At 31.4% G+C, this 19,490-nt stretch overlaps 1 protein-coding gene and 2 long non-coding RNA genes across 23 annotated transcripts in view; 1 reads left to right on the plus strand and 2 right to left on the minus strand.

The window, feature by feature from the left end:
- Positions 1–19,490, plus strand: part of LOC100578739 (RYamide receptor) — a 108,429-nt gene that overhangs the window by 29,764 nt on the left and 59,175 nt on the right. The window contains exon 3 of one of the 9 annotated variants that reach the window (XM_016914968.2): positions 13,331–13,448. The exons of the other annotated variants lie outside the window; for them this stretch is intronic. The gene's annotated coding sequence lies outside the window, so the exon portion shown is untranslated. The remainder of the gene's footprint in view (positions 1–13,330; positions 13,449–19,490) is intronic. 9 annotated transcript variants of the gene reach the window in all.
- LOC102656011 overlaps positions 1–19,490 on the minus strand; it is a 28,949-nt gene that overhangs the window by 5,098 nt on the left and 4,361 nt on the right. The window contains exons 1-2 of one of the 13 annotated variants that reach the window (XR_003305715.1): positions 8,728–8,889; positions 340–608 (exon numbers count right to left, since the gene is read on the minus strand). The exons of 2 other annotated variants lie outside the window; for them this stretch is intronic. This is a non-coding gene — a long non-coding RNA (uncharacterized LOC102656011). Of the gene's footprint in view, positions 1–339; positions 609–1,641; positions 1,851–2,057; positions 2,622–8,727; positions 8,890–19,490 lie in introns of those variants that run through there. 10 more of the 13 variants (XR_003305705.1, XR_003305711.1, XR_003305707.1 and 7 more) reach the window with 10 other exon arrangements.
- On the minus strand, positions 15,957–17,257 carry LOC102656228. The gene is made up of 2 exons (XR_407694.3): positions 16,468–17,257; positions 15,957–16,393 (listed from the first exon to the last, which is right to left on the minus strand). It is a non-coding gene; the product is annotated as an uncharacterized LOC102656228 (long non-coding RNA).

The raw sequence follows: 19,490 nt of genomic DNA on the forward strand, positions 1-19,490 counted from the left end.
ATAATCATAATTTGAGCTTGACAAAATTACTCGATAATTTTCTTTAATAATAAATTCATATAACAAATATTCTTATATTTTCTGGCATATAATTTTCAAAATTATCCGATATTGTAATATTTAAATAATTTATCTTCCAAAATATATTTATAAAAGATTATTCTAAATTTGATCATTCAATTCTCTTGTGCGAAGAATTTACATCTAAAAGAAGATATTATATCAAATTTTCGAAAATTCACAAAAAAAAAAAAAAAAAAAATATCCATTAACAAATATCACACTCTTGTCGTAATTAGACAATGGAAGAGTTGTTCGAGCAAAATTAATTCGCATTACGCGTTTCTCAAAGTGTTCAACAACTGTCCCCAAACGTCGCCGGTGTGTCAGACATGAAAGCGAAGCGCGCTTTAATTAATGCACCAGAGTAGGCAAGCCCCAAGTTTCCGTTTCCTTGAATTCAAAGCAGCCATCTGGGCATAGGCAGAGTCCCTGTTCCACTACCGAAAACGCGGCCCATGTGACGGTCAAAGCGACCAACTTCCGCTCTATCCATCATTACCTCTCGCTATTTCCCAATTTTCCACGTGGACGATCTTCCTTTTATCCTGGACAAATATATATATATATATATATTTCTATCTATTTAAGCGAATGTATTCGAATATATTTCGCGAGAAATTGACGTAGGATAATTGGATTCGATTTGAATATAAGAAAAATTTTAACACGTATTGTTATTAATAAAAAAAAAAATATTCTATAAAAAAGAATCCAACGAATAATTTCTTTGCACGTTTGTCCAAAGAGAAATGCAATCGAGGAAGAAATAAAGAGAGAGAAAAAAAAAATAATGAGACATAAATTCGAGTTTATTTAAGCTCGAATAAGCAAGAATATTCCACTGTATCTTGTAGATGGTTCGTTAGCCGTCTTTGTATTATACGTAATATATCATGTATCAACCGCTATAAGTGACTGCTCAATCTCCTTTATTACCGCAACTGAAAAATCCAACGAAACCCATCGTGGCAATGTGTGTCGAACCGTATAAACCGCAAGAGTTAAATCTGATTAAAATGGATCGCTTGCGTGCGTTTCGCCATTAAAAACCTATTTTCCATGCTCGACTAAAAATACGTGACGACAATAACAAGTCGTCTCTCTGCGGCGAAATTGTACGATAGCTCTGTCGGTGGACCGAACAGTTTCCAAGAGCGATATTTTCGAAAATAATGAAAACTTATTTCACACGAGATGATTTAATTAACGATGCCGTGTAATTTTCATCCTCATTTTGGAATTTTTTTTTACGCGAAGTTCGGTGAAAATTGTTATTCGTGTTTGTTGTAAAAGTAGCGAGCGTTTTATTCGTTTCTTTTCTTTCTTTTTCTGCAAAATAATTGTAATTTCAATTTTGCTATTGGTTAAATAGAATATAATTTCACTTTACTAGTTAATTTAATTGCATAAATTTTACGTATAATTATATACATTTTACTTTACAATATAACCTAACCTCAAAAAATAAAATTCGTAGATCTTTATTCGTTTCAACGTATCGCTTATTACGCAACTTACTAACGTATAACTTATAAAATTTCTTTAATAGTATTATTTTGATTGTATAAGAGTACGCACCGTGTGTCCTTCGATCGATTAATCTAAAAAAAAAATAAAACTCGTGGGTCTTCGTTCGTTTCATTGCGAAACGTGTCACCATTATAGAAGAAGAAAGAAAGTCACTAGTCTAGTAACTACTTGGCCAACTAACCTAACCTAAAGGATAAAACTCGTACATCTTTGTTCGTTTCATTACAAAACTTGTATGCGAGAAAATTAATAAATTACTTAACTTTTTAATCGTAATAAGATTTTTAATTAATAATTATTCATAGACGATTATCGTAATTAATTAATTGGAATCGTACTACTAGAGACAAATATTATTTATTTATCCATACGATATGCCTCGTATAAATATATATAATTCCATCGTGAAAATGTCAACGATTATTCAAAAATACAACTCGGTATTATATTTTTCCACCAGTTACCTATGGTTGGACAGTACATCAATGTTCATTTCACGCCATCATCGCTCTCTTTATTCTCTCATTCGCGATATTTAAAAAAATACACAACACTGCACTGTTACGTTAAAAATTTGCCGCAATATGCATATCTCGACGTGTCGTTTCATATGATGTCACAGTCCTCCCTCGAAAATACAACATTTTACGACTTCTCTCTCCCTGCCAGAACTGGAAAGAACGGATATATCTGTTGCATTGGAACTGACAGTCTCTTTCCATAGGTTGTCGTTGCCTTTGAACGAGGCTGGCATATAAATGCATCGTTGCCCGTGACGAGAAGGTTTCCAAGCGATAAAAGCGTAAACGCACGGGTATATCGACGACAGCTACATTCACACGATTCGATCGTGCCAATCGTTTCGCTCGTGTCTGGCCTTCTTCTCATTCCTTATCTCCTTTCCTCCATCTCTACTAACTCGGGCCAAATGTTTGGACTTTTCAACTTTAACCATATATACCTTATCTTTCTCAGCAATATGATTGTTTCGTAGGGAAATAAAATTTCTTGCGTTTCGTAGCAATTTTTTTTCCCGGGAGAGAAAGGTGAGAGGAAGAGAGAAGGGAGGGGAGAGGAGGAAAATTAGGAAAAATTAGAATTTTTTTGCTGTTAATAAAATATGAAAAGAGAATAATAAAAATGGCGTCTTTTCTTAACTTTAATGATATATTCTAATTGTTTTATGGAAAAATAAAATTGCGTGATAAATAATCAAACTTTGTTACATATTCGTGTAGATGTAAATTAACAATTTTTAAATGTTAATACCATGTACTCTATAATATTTATGTATAAAACAGAGAAAGGCAATAATTTAAAGGCATTTTCGTATTTATACAGTTGAAAAATGGGAAAAAGAAAAAGAGCGTAACGTTGTAATAAAATATTTAAATGAAATGTAAATATTTGTATTTTTACATTGCTCAGCAAAAAGTTCCTAGCAGTTTATGGTGCTATTTGATTTCGGAGGAACTGGCCAGGACGTATAATTTCTTCCATCAAAATGAAAATTGCGAAGAGCCAAGTCTGGCATCGCGTTTAATCAGATCGAATAAAGGGAACCAGACTCTCCCCGTTACAATTTCAAAGGGATCCGTGGAAAGTTTGGAAAATACGCAAAAGGCGGGTTGGGGGGGGGGAGGAGGGAGGTCTTGCGGAAACGAAAAGTGAAAAGTTTTGCGAAAAGTTTGAGAATAAAACCGAAGATCGATCCGTGGCGGTTGATGAAAAGACAGTTCGATTGTTTCAATTTGGGAAGATTGTCCGCATCGTTCCACGCAACCACGCTTGCCAACTTACGACGAGTTAAAAGTTCCCTATCTATCTCGAAATAAAACCGGGGAAGCGGAAGATGGAACGTTTCGCAAAATGAATGAATTTTCCGATTTTGATTATTTTTTTTTTTTTTTTCTAGAATATTCAAACATTTTTTTACACATCTCAATTGAAATTTTATTGCAATTTGGAGAAGAAGTAATTTACGAAAATTTTTACATTCGAGTGGAAAAGAATTGTATGATGTATCGAGATCGATTAAGAAAAAAAAAATTTAGGTTATTTGAAATATTCAAACATTTTTTAAACATCTCAATTGAAATTTTATTTGGACAAGAAGCAATTTACGAAAATTTTTACATTCGAGTGGAAAAGAATTATATGATGTATCAAGATCGATTAAGAAAAAAAAAATTTAGGTTATTTGAAATATTCAAACATTTTTTAAACATCTCAATTGAAATTTTATTTGGACAAGAAGCAATTTACGAAAATTTTTACATTCGAGTGGAAAAGAATTATATGATGTATCAAGATCGATTAAGAAAAAAAAAATTTAGGTTATTTGAAATATTCAAACATTTTTTAAACATCTCAATTGAAATTTTATTGCAATTTGGACAAGAAGTAATGATAATTTATGAAAATTTTTACATTTGAGTGGAAAAAAATTATATGATGTATCAAGATCGATTAAGAAAAAAAAATTTAGGTTATTTTTTTTTTTTAGAATATTTATTAAATATTCAAACATTTTTTACACATCTCAATTGAAATTTTATTGCAATTTGGACAAGAAATAATTTACGAAAATTTTTACATTCGAGTGGAAAAGAATTGTATGATGTATCAAGATCGATTAAGAAAAAAAAAATTTAATTATTTTTTTTTTTAGAATGTTTGAAATATTTAAACACTTTTTACATCTCTCAATTGAAATTTTATTGAAATTTGGACAAGAAGTAATGATAATTTACGAAAATTTTTACATTCAAGTGGAAAAGAATTATATGATGTATCAAGATTGATTAAGAAAAAAAAATTTAGGTTATTTGAAATATTCAAACATTTTTTAAACATCTCAATTGAAATTTTATTGCAATTTGGAGAAGAAGTAATGATAATTTATGAAAATTTTTACATTCGAGTGGAAAAGAATTATACGATGTATCGAGATCGATTAAGAAAAAAAAAATTTAATCTTTTTTAATAATATCGTGAAAAATAAAAAATATTTTATCGGTTTATAAAATTTATTGGAACGATTTTATAACAATTTTTTTTTTCTTTTACGATCAAAGAGGTGTATCCGTGTATCCGTAGATGAGAGCGTACATTTGTCGAGAAGCGGGCGGAAACAATTTCGAACGAGCAGTATATACGTTTTCCATTGGACCGTATGTTATTGGAATTGTGTTTAAACCGCGTGTTCCGTATTCCCGCGCGCGCGCCAGTTTCGACACCGATAACGAATTAACGCCATTGAAAATTATTACACCTGGCGAAACCACCTGAAAATAATTCCATTCTGCCCGAGATTCGAAACAATGGGAAATCTCTGGACGGAATGGAACGATAAAACAACCGCTGCTATCTCGCCCCACTGTTTGGACACTTTCTATGTTAATGGAATCCTGGCCTGGATTAAAACATTGTGGAGAGTAAGTCTTGGAGAAATATTATACAAGTTTGATTAATACTGAAACTATGGGTTTGTTATTAGAGTGGAAAAATTTCAATGGAGAAGTGTAAAATGGGGAGGGGGAGGAAAAGAATGGAAGAATTTGAGATATTTTGAATTTTGAAAATTTTGAAAATGGAGAAATTGAATAACGCAAGGAAGGAAAATAAAATTTAAAGGGTGTTAATATTTTGAAGTATTTCAAACACTTCATTTGATCGAATGTTATGTTATATTATTTTTCTGAAGGGCACTCTCCTGCATTTTTCTTCCATTAAATTAAATTTATTCATTTTTTCTACCTTTAAATTACAAACAGTTTTTTATGCACTGTCACGCTCACGTATGCATGTACACGTTCCACTTTTGTAAATAAAGACTCAACATTCGCCCTTAGGCGAATGCAAAGTGTTGAAATAGGACAAAAATAATAATAAAAAAAAAAAATAAATAAAAAAAAAATTGAAAGTGAAAAAGTTTTTATCCTATAACTAACTTCATAGTTTCTCAAAGTATAATATATAGAATAGATTCAAAAGTATAGAGTATATTTGTAATTCATGAAGCAAACTTGAAGTATGCAAATTGCATGATATTTCAAAAGTTCCTTTTCGATTCTTTTTTTTTTTCTTATTCACACATTATTGCGATCTATCTTTTGTAAAAAAAAAAATCCGTATTGTATAAATAAATTAAAATAAATGGATCTTTAATAACTTTTTATTTATTTAATAATTAATATAATAAAAGATGTTATACAATAGCAATTTCAATAATTGCGTATAAATTAATGTATACTGCAAACGAGAGAGAGATCGGCCAATAATGAGTTAATTTTAACCCAACTTATTACAATATAAGACAAGTTGTTGATGTCTGAAGATAACTTCAATAACAAAAGGTCGTTTAGTACCATAACAGCTGGTAAATTAATGGTATTTGAAGCAATGACTTGCATCGTTCATATAACCAATTTAAACGATAATGTTTTGCTCCATTGACATGTAACAAGCAAATATACTACACGCGCAATTAGAATAACGTACATAGTTTCTTCTGGATAACGTCGCATTCGATGATGAAAATTTATTCAATCTTGCGATGGAAACGTTACTCCCCGGTATTCTATTTTACCTACAGCCGGTAACCAATTGGTGACGATTGTTTCCGTTATTCGATTTCGAAAGTTCCCGCGTTTAATTCTACACTACCGGAAAATAATCTTAAACTCGTTAAACCGTCGGCCAAACGACGTTCCGCCGTCGAATCGAGCCGAGATCCAAACAATTATAACCGAATCTCGCGAATAGTCGATTGGGTTAGATGCGGTTGCAAACTTACCGCGAACTCACCAACCTACTGCAACTCTAATGGCCGATCAAGCCGTTACCAGACACGTAAACGAGATAAAGGCCTCCTTTTCTCCTTTCATAATTGCTTGTTACATCGTTGCTAGCAGGCAGGTTGAATCGGTTAATTGGTTTTAGTTGGCAACGCTGCTTTGCAGCTTTTCGGATACAATGGATTGAATGAAATTTTAATTAAAGAGCTCGGTGCTGACAATGAAAATTTTTGGCTTTAAAATGGGGAGGAGAGAACAATTTGAATTTTATGCTAGATACGGTTGAAATCATTATTTTATATAAACCGTTTCAACGGATTAGAGCTGCAATGGAAAAAAAAAAAATTTTCTTTATATAATCTTCATATATTTTAAAATTCCTTAAAATTTTATCTTAATTCATGTAATGATCTATAGATTTAATAATTAATATAACAATTTTATAATTAGCAAAATTATTATTCAAAATTTATAATTATTTTTCTCTCCAAGTGACCCGGTTAAATTTACTTCATCAAAAAAAAAAAAGAAAAAATAAAAAGTCGTAAATTATTTTACAAGAAATTTTCAAAGGAATGCTCTATACGAGTTGCATTGCCATAACTCATCGATGAATTATAACGGGACAATTATACCAGTTTTCCCATTCCAAAATTGCAGTGTTGGCAACCGGCTCTGGATTTAATGGAATTAATTTGATAAGACAGAATGTGTAAACTCCATGAAATCGCATTTACTACGTGGATATCTATCACCGACGATTTCGAAAACCGATAATCCTATAAACTGGCAAGATATGTACGAGAATTCCATAAATTCCCCCGTCTCGCGTTGCAAATGGCCGATTCGCGTTCTCCCTCCTTTTTCCGCCCAGACCGAGGTAAAGAGGTGCAGAAATAAAAATGGGAAGAAAGCAATTTATCCGCGAAAAACGATTAATCTTCGGGAGTTTAATGCATCCCTTGCGTGGGACAACGGTGACTCGAGTTATCAATTATAAAAGTTGGGTGGCCGAGGTTATGAAAAAAAGGACGAAACGATTAAACGATTAAAATATTGTGTAATTCGTTATTCTTCTGTGATTAATCATTTTGCAATTAAAGGGGCTATTATCTTTTCGCTAAGTCTGGAAATTTTCTTAAACGTCTTATTTTTCCATGATAAGAGATCTATTGGACACGATAAATTGGATATAAAGTTTATTATAGTAAAATATATTGAAATTTTTTTCTTCTTTTTCTCGAATAAAATACTATTCTTGAGGTTATTTTTAAGTTAATTTTAGAATACTTCGAGAAAATTAGATATCACGATTATGATTATCTTCACTTCGTTTGAATAAATTAATATTTCGAAATCTTTTCGTATCTTTCGATAAAATATTTTTCTCTCTTCATAATAATAATGATGATGATGATGATGATGATGATGATGATAAAATAATAAATTTAGAAATATTATTTAAATATTATCTATGAAATATTCAATAGAAAAATTTTTATCGATCGTATTTTATTCAATTATGTTCTATAATATTCATCTGACATAATGAAATATTGCCGCGAGACGATAATAAAAAATTTCGCAAGAGGATTATAAAAGAATGAAGTGTTTACATGTACTATGTAAATATGGCGATATTCACAGAGATATTGTAATTCAAATATTAAATTTTCTCCTTTTTATAATAGCAAAAGTCTCGTATTAATTATTGCGAAAAAAATTTATTACTTGCAATTTAATATTTTTTAAAAATGATATTAATAAATGATAATTCTCTAATGACAATATTTTTTTTTTCTCATAAAAAATTATAACAATTGTATTAGAAATAAAGACATTAAGGATAAAAAGTATCAAGAATAAAATAAATTGTAATTATTTTTACACGAGATATTAAATTGTACGTTAAAAGCAGTAACTTGTAGTCTTAAAGATATCAAACTTGACAATTTATTAAATTTATTCACCGAAACTCTTGGAGAAATTTACACGATAGTTCTGAACTTTGTACAACTTTGAACTGTTAAAGATGTCTAACAACTCGACTATTTATTAAAATTATTCATTGGAGAAATTTAGATAGTACAGGGATTTTATAGGTTAGAAAGGAAGTTGCGTGATATACGATACCTCTTTTAAACGAATTGTTCTCGTTTAAAGCGTTTTCTCGAAGGTTTTAACACTTATTAATACATATCGACAGGTATAAGACAGAGAGAAACCACAGAAGTGGCTCGATATTTTCGAAGCAGCTTAAGCTACAATCGATAGGAATGTTCCTTAACAACGTACGCCTAACTAATTCTATTTCCATCGTTCAAGAGTCTCTTACCTCATCGTACCGTTTATTCTAGAAAAAACGTTCGTTGGAAATTAATCGCAGGATCACCATACATCTTCTGTACACACTTTAGAAATTTTTGAAACGACCAAGCAGATATATCGCCCACTTCAATAATTACACAAAGCCGTATACTTTATAATACTGATTCTCAACTTCTGGGGGGGGGGGGGGGAAATAACTACGTTATTTTATCCTAGATGGCACTCTCGTTTTCCTTATTCTTTTTCTAGTTATTTTAGAAACGATGATATATATTTTAAAATTAAAAAATGCAACGTAACGCGAAAATTTAAAATATCATTAAATATTATTATCGCGAGATTAAATTAATTGTTTTGGAAGATTTTGTGGAATAAAAAATTTCAAAATCCAATTTATTTTTTACTAACAGCCTAGTTATTCTAGGGACAATGGTTCTTTTTTTTTTCAAAGCAGCATAACGTTGCATCAACATTGTGATCATATTTGTTTTGCTTGCTTACTTCATGGACTGGTATGTTCTAGAAACAATGATCCTACTTTCAAAGACGACAAGATATTCTAATGATTCGTAAAACACGATCGAAACTTCAAAAATGAATTTTCCAGTTCGATTTTAATTGTCAGGTTGGATAGTCTAACATTATATTTCAAAATACTACACGAGGGAAATGTCCATTGTTCGTGTCCCTGACATAAATTGTTCCAAAGCTGAATAGCTGTCTGTGATAAACGAGCAAGATCGATCTCTCTTAGTCACCCCTGTTTTTCCGTACTTTCATTGAATCGACCGAACTGTCTGATTCATCAGTCCCTCCCAAACTTGGGTTATTGACACAAAAGTTAGATTTTACGTCAGTTTGGATGATTCTCGACAACGACGGTATTTAAAAGCTGCGCATCGATAGAATAATTTCAATTTCGAATTCGAAATTTATTTTTCTGCCAAGTTTAAATTCGTAATAAAAAAAAAAAATCTTACGAATATTCTAATTATTCTAATTATTACGTAATAGAATTAAAACACGTATATTTAAATTCTTCTGATTTTTTTTCTCCATGTTCACACGCGTGCAATATTTGCAAAATTTGACAAATTAATATGTCATTGTTAACACACACGCGTATTATCGAAGCTACGTTTCTTTTCGATACGAGAGAAAGAAGAGAATATCTTCTCTTCGAAATTGCAATGGTAGAAGCTGTCTTATCGATTAGCCACGCGACTCGCATCGCGTAGCCGGAAGTCAAGCATAAATCGGGTTTATATCGGCAGTAAAATTCTCCATGCTTGAGCCGAATAACGAAATGAAACCGATCCGACATAAACTCTGACATCAAACCGATATTATCATACCCCGGGGCACTAACGAATCTCACTATAACCATAAATATAAAATATAAAAACTTTTTCATCCCTTCCGTTTATTTAAAGAGAGATTGTATAATAATATAGGTTAGGTTCGTACATTCGTACATGCAAATATTTATAAAATATCTTTACTTTGAATTCCGCATATGGTGATATAAGGCAAGTATGCACAATTTTATCGAAAGAAAATCGAAATCGGATCGGTAACACGATTTATTGACCGTGACGTGATAAAATTTTTACAAAATTCTTAAAAAAAAATTTATTGGTTATGTTACAAAGTATAGCGGAATTTTTAAATTCAAATTCAATATTCACTCGCTCAATAATTTTCCAATTCAAAGAGATAGAAAAATTTTAACACGACGAATATGAATCGTTTCGTTATATCTATTTTTAAATTTCGAATGATAGAAGAAACACAACGTGAATATAAACAATTAAGAGGAAATTTCGTGAACTTTTTCATGTAAGTAATTCACGCCAATCAACGATAGAAGAAAATTTATAATCGATTAATAAATTTTCGAATCTACAAGTTTTGATTCACGATCGTTCGAGAATGATTTAAAAGAAAGAGCGAGCGATCCTCGATACCGGTTTTCGATTGCTTCCGGCTGAAGAGACGAGGGAGGGGAGGAGGGGAGAGATAAAACGGGATCATAAGCGAGCTCTGTGTATTCTCAATACCGCTCAATTGATACCAAGTAATCCATCTTGCGTAATTGAACGCGAGGACAAGTGTAAAGATGAGCTTAGAGATAATTGGTAAAAGAATTTTCCCCTTGCAAAAATTTTAACTATTTAAAATTAAAATTAAATATCGATATTAAATTTGATAAAATAATTTTCTTACTATATTACTCACCTATTTATCACATTAATATCACTTTTTGACGGTATAATTAACAACAACAGATTATATATAAGTATACTTCTTCGTTTAAATAATTTATTATTTCTAAAATGGAGGATAAAAAAATTTCACTCGTGATCCGATATCAACAACGTGCCAATAAAATAATGTATTTATAGAGATTGAAATATAAAATATATAAAAAAAGGGGGGGAAATTACAATTATGATGATCGAAGCTATGCTGATAACGATATCAGCCTCGTATTTATCGTTGCAATTTCGTCCAACGGGATTGTTTTATATTTTATTTTCCCATTTCGTGAAATATCCACAAGCTCTATGGATAAAATAGCAAGTATATTATATATGTATATATATATATACGTATGTAGAAACAATAGGATTTTCAATTATCGACCATCGATCAAGAGGAAAAAAAAGTAAAAAAAATTGGAAATTATTTAAAAAGATGAATCATCGTTCTCTTCAAAAATTGAGAGATTTTTAAAAAAAATACGTCCCCTCTTCCCTCGACATCGAGGATTTTATTTTTATTTCGCAATCTCGAGCTACAAGGTGCTCGATCTTTTCCCCCACTCTCCCACTTTTATCACTGCTCTATACAGCACCGCATCGAAAAGTTGCCAAAAAAGATAAAGAACTGGAGAAACGGTGTATTATCTTGCCTCTCCCTGCTTTTTTTCTGGATATTTTTATCCTCGCGAGGAAAGAACTTCATCGTTGCTCGTTCAAAGATGAATTATTAAATTCGAAATTGAATTAATAAAATATATTTAATAAATTAATAAATTTATTTACTCGTAATATTTTTTAAGCAGCTTTAATTATTTATAATATACTTTTCAGAAAAAAAAAAGAAAGAGAAACCAAAATCTTACATTTATATTCACATAATTTGATAAAAATGTGATTAAATTCTTAGACACGTTGGCGAGAAGGAAAGATTTTTCCAAAATAAGAGCTCGTAATTTATAATCTCCTAATAAATATTAATAAACGTAGCAAGGTCTTCCTCTTAGTCCTCCTTTGGTATCAAACGATAAATCAACAGAGATATGAACATTTGAAATATTTATCTTTAGTTACTTTCGTGCATACTATTCCTTCCATTTTCCCTCTCCTCTCCCCAGAATCTTTTTCGATGCATTTCTAAAAAAAAAAAAAAAAAAAAGAAAAAAAAAAGAAAAAAGAAAAAAAATCGGTTTACGACGGAATATTTCATATTGCGGGTCAGCAATTGTACGCTGACGTATCCTGGTTCGTATCCAACCAGTTTTAATAAATAAAACCAACTGCCTACATCTCTTCCGGGATTAATTCGTATATATCTACGTTGACTCGATATTATATACATATAAATTGCTTTTTTTATTTTTCTTTTTCCCCCCTCCCTTTTGAATCACGTGCAATGAATTTTGGAGATATTACAGTTCGGCAGAGTGTAACCTTTCTTTCTTCTTCTTTTTTTAAATGCGTATAAATAGACGTATAGATTCGACGTTGGGCTTCCTTTTTTACGATTCTTATTCTCCGTCGTTAAATCAGTAAACTGCAAAAAAATAAGAATGAAATATCGATCGAAAATTATTTGAATTATAGAATAGAAAATCTAATGATAAAAATTTAATAACAATAAAAAAGAAATACTCAAATTACCAAAATTATTAAATTATTATTATTATTATTATTATTATAAGAGATAATTTTCCAATAATTTTTCACGATAATAGATAATATAAAATTTGTAAACGTGTTAAGGAGTTAATGAAGAGAAGTTGCTAAATCCCCTTTCACCAATGAAAATTCTGAAAATAATAATAATATCCCCGAGTCAGCGAAGCGAGGATACATTTATCCACCATTGTTCAACCGGCCGACTCGCCATAACTAGCGAACTCAACTATGTACAGCCGTAACTTCGTTCGACAATACACAGGCAGCGGACGTAAGTTTAACGCCCATCTTTGCTTAGGTCATCATCGAAGCTTTCCCTTTATCCGATCCGAGAGTAAAACTTGTCGAGAGTTGGAAACAGTCGTATTCCAACTACGTTCTAACGAGTTTGCGTTTGAAACATTTTTTCGAAAAATCGTTATTATTATCGATATTACGATATTTTATCAACCAAGATATAAAATTATCCAAAGAGTAGAATATCACATTTCGATTTACGAGATAAATATTTATATTGATTTTTGACTACAAAAAAAATTAGGTGAAAATTGACACGAATATTTTTTCTCGTTAATAATTAAAATAAAAAAAGGAAATTTTTTTTACAAAATCGTAATATATAACGACGCATGCTTGAATGCGGAAAGCAAAAGTGTTAAGAAATAAATAAATAATTTTGTTTTACAGTTTTATGAATATATCTCGCCGATGCTTTCCTCCGATCGTATTAATCAATGTCGAGCGGGGAAGAAGGCTTCGAAGGCTTCGGTCGAGCATACGAATACGTAGCCACAAAAAGCGGAATGTAAGTCTGATAAAACGAGCCAGTCCCTTCGATTTTTTATCCCTAACATTCCATCGAAAAATCGCGCACCGATTGGTTTCTCCGAATATAAATTTTTAATAAAAGAGAAAAAAAAATATCGATCAATTTTAATTAGATTCGAACATCTTCATCGAACTTTCAATCTTTTTTTCCCTTAAAATGCGCGCGACGAAATCCGCAAGCACACACACACACACACACACACACACACACACACACACACACACACACACACACACACACACACACACACACACACACACACACACACACACACCACACACACACACACACACACACACACACACACACACACACACACACACACACACACACACACACACAGAGAGAGAGAGAGAGAGAGAGAGAGAGAGAGAGAGAGAGAGAGAGAGAGAGAGAGAGAGAGAGAGAGAGAGAGAGAGAGAGAGAGAGAGAGAGAGAGAGAGAGAGAGAGAGAGAGAGAGAGAGAGAGGAAGGGAGTAGAATTTCGCGCAGAATTTTCGAGGGGAGGGGGAAAAAAGCGCGGCACGCTAATACGTTTACCAAGTAATGGAGATTCTTTCTCTATGCAAATTCGTTGAGTGCACCCCCATCATTGACGTCACACTGTTTTAATTCGAAAAAGCGTGGGACACCGGATAAGTTTGCGGTGTTGGCCAGCTGCGTGCGGCTCAGCCTAGCCGCCACTTACCGTAATTTCTCCCCGATATTGCGATATCTTGTGTAATATACACGGTTGAAAATTAATGAAATTCCTGTCCTGCGGATCGGCCCCGCTCGAAAATCGCCAACCTGACGTCCCTCTATATATATATAAATACATAATCCTGTGTTAGGAATTTATTTTGAATATGGGCGAGATATTTCTGAAAAATCAAATTTTGCAATAAAATAAGTACGAGATAATTTTATCTTTATAATTACAAAAATATATATATATACGAGAATATAATTTTTTTCTAGCTTATAAATTGTCCAATTAAAAGTAAACATTTTATTCGTATTATTTTCATTTTTAAAAATTATATAACAATTCTCAATCGTATGTTTTATATGCAATTCCTCTCGTTTACATTGAAGGGACACGCGTGTATAAAAGTGATAAGAGAATATAGTCTATAAATAGAACGCGATACAATACCTTGGAGGAGTACGTTTGCCTGATGCGAATACACTGGAATCACGTCGAGAGATGTTTATCGGGTCGATTTATAATAAATTACGAGGTACAGGTGGTGACAGAGTAAAAAAACCGGTTCGAGTCTTGGATCGAGCGGCCACCGATCCCTTAAAGGAGCATCTTTTTCTACTTGCTCATTAAAAGCAATTCGAGCAACGGTTAAAAACTTCTTGCTGTCCAATTATTTCAATGCTCGTTCCAATATCTTCCCATCTCCCGGCAAACGTAAAATAATTTAATAAAGGCACTTTACTTAAGACTTATATTACGATTATCGAAAATTGAAAATTTTCGTTTAGTCACGAAAGAAAAATTTCCATGCGTCGTAAAATAAATAATTATTTTCAGTGTATATATATATATATATTTTATCCTGCGGTGTTGAAGCATTGTTTAAATAATTTATTGGATTTAAAAATAAAAATTATTGTACAGAGCACCGGTTCTCAATCTACAGATTGTAACAACGTAAGAGTATATAAATACTTGCGTAGATAGATCTTGTGTGCGAGTCTCATTGAACTCTTAAGACGCAATAGAATCTTCAATATCCGAACTGCATTACCATATGAGCAGAGAGGAAGGCATAACTGTACGAATGAAAGAATTTTCCAATATATTGAAAACGGTGCAAAAAAAAAAATTTGTTTCCTAAATAAAAGAATAAAAGATGCTTGCAACGAAAAGTTTTCGCTATTCGCGATGACGAGACAATAATTAAACATAATCGATTAGGTTGGACGGAAAAGGATTAAAAAGTTTTCCCGTTTAATGCTATTCAATTTAATTGCGCGCCACGAAGCGATGGCGATTAAATAGTTGGTCAATCGCGTTGAAAATGTTCAACGACCATCGACCTGTTCTTGTTCTTAATTAAAATACCGGGGGAACAAAACGTACCGTTTCGAAATACGTACGGCTGAATACAATAGAAATTTTCCGACACATTTCGAGACGAGTTACGATAACAAGTTGTCGAGTTTTACTTGTTTTCGACGTGTATTAAATATGGCCGCCATTGTGTCACGTGCTCCGTCCGTAACCGCAGGCCCGCGATTCGTGGCGCGCGATTCGAGTTAACGAGAAGTTACAAATTGCTATTCACGATCGAAGGTACTTTGGGTACCATTTACGGTTTACATAATTAGGATTAAAGCTCGAGCTTTTAATACCACGGTGCACTTTTAGGGAATAAAAGTGGAAAATGAAAATGAATATTCAGAAAATAAATCCTCTCGTTACTTTCGAACGCGTTTTCTCCCCCTCCGCCGATCTACATATTCATATTATTTTGTTAATATTAATAATTTTAATAATATACCTTTATTAGAATTTTATCGTTATTGTTGTAAAATATTAAATTATGTTACATTTACACAAGGAAATATCGGGAAAAATTATTCGCCGACAACTCTTGGCGCGTATATCGTTCATCGCGTATATTAATTCATTTGCATATTTGATTATCGATCGTTGAAGGTAAGCTGATTTTCATTCCCGTCGAGAGCACTGATTGATCGAATGCTGCCGCCACGTTGATTTGTTTATTTTCGAGGATTGAGAGGAGCACGCTATGATCGAACAGGAAAAACAAATTCGCTAGTAGGATTGATTACAATTAAGCGAAAATTTGCATCGTAATTTCGTAATAACTTTTTATATCTTCTCCTTTTCTACTAATCTCGATGATAGATAAATAAAATCGCCACTTTTAATCTTGATATTAGATCGCAACAAACCTAACCTAGAAAAAAAAATTTAGGTTATTTCATCTCGTCTCGACAACACACGGTAAACACAATTTATCTCGATACGTACGTAATAATAAACGTAAGAATTAAATAAGAGAAACGTAATACGAATAATTTATACATTTTCCTAAATTTATTACACATTTATATTCGCTTCGTTTAAGCGCGATGCAACCTCGAACGCAATACACCGTAGCACGCGAATGCGAATAAATCAGGATCAACGGGCAAAGGAATGGAAACTCGCCGCTGCTTTATTAGCATAAAGAAGAAGAAGGAGGGAGAAGAAGGAGAAGAAGGGCGCGCTTCTCTATTTTGTTATTTGATACGTCGAAAGAACGCGGCAGTTGGCAACATTGTAAAATAGATTTTAAACGAGTGATGTTGGTCGCAGTACACGCATATATATATATATATACACACACTCTAATAAAACACAGGCGGATGTTTGTCGTTGCGATGCAGGTTGTTTGCCTTGAAAATTACTCGATTAAGCGTTTGATTCATTTCAATATTTGCAGTGTAAAGTGTTGCTATAATTGGTAAATATTTTAATAATCCGTATCAATTTGCATCGATATTTGTTCAAAGGTTGTTACATATTGTAATTTTAAGAAAAATTAGCCAGATATAATATAGATATTTAAAAATATTCCTCGAACTTTATTTTTCCTTTTTTTTCTTTTTTTTCTTTTTAGAAAGAGACAATTCGTATAGAGAGAAGTTTCTTGCTTCGAGAAAGAAAGGTTCTCTCGAGGTAAAGGAAAAAAGGAACATAAATCAAACGGCAACTGGCCATCGGATATGGAAAAGGAAGAAAAGAAAAATTTACTTTCATCGTGTCACGATCCACTTCCAAAATATATATATATATATATATATATATATATATATATATATATATATAAGTAAACTTTCGTTACGTTACGTTAAAATCCATTTGAAAAATTGTATGCTTGACGACACGTGGCATAAAAATAAAGATGGACGTGGACCCGGTACAGTGGAATGGCATGCCGGAGATTGCGAGGCAAAGTAATGAAAAGTTGCAAACAAATTTGAAATTGTAGCTATTACAGAGAAGTCGTTCCAACAAGGAAGCCTCTCCCTCCCTCCCCCTTAGTCATTCAAACGTGAAGAGAATTCTTACCTCACCTACTGTGCGGCCAACTTTGAAACCGTATCTTCAAGTTTCACAAGTTTCACAAGTCGATCCATATTTTATATTTCTTCGACGCAATTCAGAATAAATAGATCGATAAGTAAATTAATTTTTTCAATTACGATCACCGACGATGATCAATTATAAACGATATCTTTTTCATATTAATTATTCATTTACTTAAAATAAAATTAAAGAAGAATATCTCTTTCTCTACATGCGTTCGTGTAAATATTTTACAAATAAAAAATTTGCACCGATACAGTAAAAGCTGTATAGACTAAAAGCGACGAATAAAATATTCATAGATTTATGGACCGGCTTGCTGGTTACAGGAGTTAAAAAAGGAAAAAAGAAAGAAAAAAACTTTTTACTCGTTATCTCGTTTGAAAATCAGTAGGCGGGATTAATCTACTATTCCGTGTGTCTCGATAGTGACGCTTCGAGTGGAATGTCAAATATTGCTTTTACCTCGAAGGCATAGGATAGAAAGGGTTGGAAGAATACATTTCGACGTACATTTGTATACCGTTGCTGTATATCCTATACCCTTAAATCGTAAATTATTCTATCATAATTTAAGCCACACGTTTTGCATTATTCAAAGATAAATTGTACATTCAGGAGGAGGCTATATTTTTTTCTTCTTTTGGATGAATTTTTTGAAATTTCTAACGATTATCACTGTATTAACAAAAGAAAAAATTGGAGGAAGAGATTGAAATTTCGTTTTTTAAAATTATTATTATCTCTTAGTTGATCAATTGAATGGAAGAAATGGATGAAAATTATTATTTTTTTAACTATTTCTAAACCAACCAGTGAAGAATTTTACCGGTATGAAAACCGCAGCACGAAAGTTGAATTAAAATAATTTGACCACAGCCCGTTTATTACGTCGATATACGTGAACGGAATCCTACGTAATTTTCCAATATGAAACTATTTAACCTTATAAAGAGCATTGATAATTGAAATTTTTTGGTAAAAAGATTTCTCCTCCTTTATTCTTTATTATTATTTTCTTCAGAAAAATTATTTATTTTAAAACATTAATGAATCTTCAAATTTATAATATATATATTTTTTTTCTAATAAAAAGTGGATACACATAAAATATCTGAACTGCCACATACGATAGTTATCTGTTCCTGAATATATCAAGATTTAGTATATGATTTATGAGCTACTCTTTATCACCAAGTTCTATGATATGTAAATGTCTATTTAAAAATCCATAAAAAAGAGATTTTTTTTTTCCCCTATATAGTAGTCTGGCTGTCTGTGCTTGCAACTGTTGAAAGATAATTCATATTTTTCGAATTTTATATTTGACGTATAGCTATTCTTTTTTTCTTTTCTTCCTGTTCAATGTTTGTATTGATATATCGTGAATATTTATTGATTTATATATATATATATATATATATATATATATATATATATATATATATAATTAACCCTATAATTAACAATAAACCAATATCTTTTAATCAATTTAATAAAATACTAATAAATACTATCTCAACCTAAAATAATTGATAATATATTTGGTCTTAAAATTAATATATATATATATAGAGATTAAAAATAAAATTATTAAATATAAAAAACGATCCATTTTTAATTCTCTTAAATCTATATATCTAACTCTATAAGTAATAATTATAGAAAAAATTCTATTCTCACTAAAAAAATAAACATTGATGATTTATAATCAATTAATAATAAAAAATTAAACTTTATTGAATTAAATGTATAAATATTTCACTCAAAAAAAAATTCTTTATTCATATATAAAAAATATAATCTTATTGAAAACCTAAATCCATAATAAAATTCCACAAACTAATATTTTAAAATAATTTTATATTATATCATTGATCCCACAAATCAATATTTTAAATTAAACTATTTAAATTTTTTAA

The sequence above is a fragment of the Apis mellifera genome, linkage group LG11 (assembly GCF_003254395.2).
Source record: "Apis mellifera strain DH4 linkage group LG11, Amel_HAv3.1, whole genome shotgun sequence".
NCBI lineage: Eukaryota > Metazoa > Arthropoda > Insecta > Hymenoptera > Apidae > Apis > Apis mellifera.